At 34.8% G+C, this 1,679-nt stretch overlaps 1 protein-coding gene across 11 annotated transcripts in view; it reads right to left on the bottom strand.

Moving 5' to 3' along the window:
* Window positions 1–1,679, bottom strand: part of RNF111 (ring finger protein 111) — a 113,190-nt gene that overhangs the window by 15,504 nt on the left and 96,007 nt on the right. The window lies entirely within an intron of this gene.

Raw genomic sequence — 1,679 nt, 5'->3', positions numbered from 1 at the left:
TTGTTAGTATGAAGACCTATTCAGCACCAAAAAAATACTATGTGTATCTTGGACTGTAAAAATTGTAGTGATTATATATTTAAAATCTATAATCAGTTTTTAAAAATCAAGCATAAGATCATGCTACAAGATGAACAAAAGTTAATTTATATATTATTTCAAGGTCTATTTCTCTTTCATTATCTAGATCTTAGAGAGAGAAAGAAACTTTAAAATCATAATTCCATATTCTTCTTTACCCCCAAATTTTGATTATTAATTTAGGACTCCTTTGGAAAACATATAATCAAACCACTGAAAAGATTAAGGATTCTAGATAAAAACTTGTCTGTCCTGTTTCTAAACTGTATATAGCAAGCATTCAACTGAAACTCTAATAATACAGACATTATCCAAGATAACAAAGGGTGTGTGCTTATTCAAGATGAACCATGAGCTAGCTTTGCCTCATAACCTTTCCATTTACAAAAAAAAAATTAGAAATACGATTTTAGGGGAGGTCCCTTTTACTAAGTTGGAAAATAAACCAGAGAGTCTAGATTCCATGTCTACTCATCAGTAATTAAGTTTACTCCTTGAAGAGTCCTAATTAAAACATTTCACTCCATCACAATCTACTCCAGAGCAGATTATAAAAACAGAACTGCCTCTTTGTATTCTTAAGTGATTTAAACACAAGTCTTTCCTTAGTGTTCAGTATAGCCGAAATTTTAAAAATGTGATTAAAGAAAATAATAATTAAAAATTAAAATAATAATTTGATGCTATATATGAATTTACATACAAGAATTGTTCAATACTGGAAGCTGAGGCACTGAAAATGAAGCTGGGGAAATGCATTATTAGAGGGCCAGGTCACCCAGCAGTCCTTAAAGGAACCACTGTGGTCTCTGTACTTCCAATGGACTCTAGGCTCGTGGGATAACAGAAACAAAAGGAACTCTGAATGCTAAAAGGGAAGGGGGATGATGGCGCAGGAGATGCTGTGGGAAGGTGAAAAAGAAAAACTCCTTTCTTCTTCTAGATCGTGTATCTACAATCAATTAAGCAAATGTCTGGCCTCTTTTTGAGTTGACGAATACAATGTATGTCCCTCAATTTGGGTAATAAGGTTTAAGAACACTATTGTAGGACTGTGAATTTATATCCCCTTCCTATTTTCCTATTTAGGCTAAGGCTTGGCAAATGGACTGGACTATCAACATACTATGAAGATAAGCAAATTTCCTATCTTTTTCTCAGTCAGTGATTAAGAAAACTCCCAGAGAGTGAGTAAAGTAGGGTGCATGTCCTCCTAGAAGAAATTGAGGCTCAAATTAAAAGTAAAGAATAAAAACAGAAGGAAGAAAAACCAAGAAAGAGAAGCCTCTTCACAATTTCAACAGTTCACTCAATTCTTCCTCTAGAAGGAAAAGAGAAGGTAAGCAAGATGGGTACAGAAATGGCAAGTATTACTTTACAATGATCATAAGTAATGCATAACCTAACTGAACTATTCTCTCCAAAGAGAAAGCTACATCCAAAGGAGTAGTACGGGCTACAGAGTATCAAGTGACTAATGCACCTTCTCTGTTATCAGGCCTGATCCTCCCCAACCCTTTTCTGCCTACCCACAATCTGACACTAATCCTAACACATCTGCACAATCACAAATCCTCAGATCAGTTTGCTTCTCCCAC

This window comes from Ursus arctos, unplaced genomic scaffold (assembly GCF_023065955.2).
Source record: "Ursus arctos isolate Adak ecotype North America unplaced genomic scaffold, UrsArc2.0 scaffold_36, whole genome shotgun sequence".
NCBI classification, from domain to species: domain Eukaryota; kingdom Metazoa; phylum Chordata; class Mammalia; order Carnivora; family Ursidae; genus Ursus; species Ursus arctos.
This window is presented reverse-complemented; position numbering and strand designations above follow the sequence as displayed.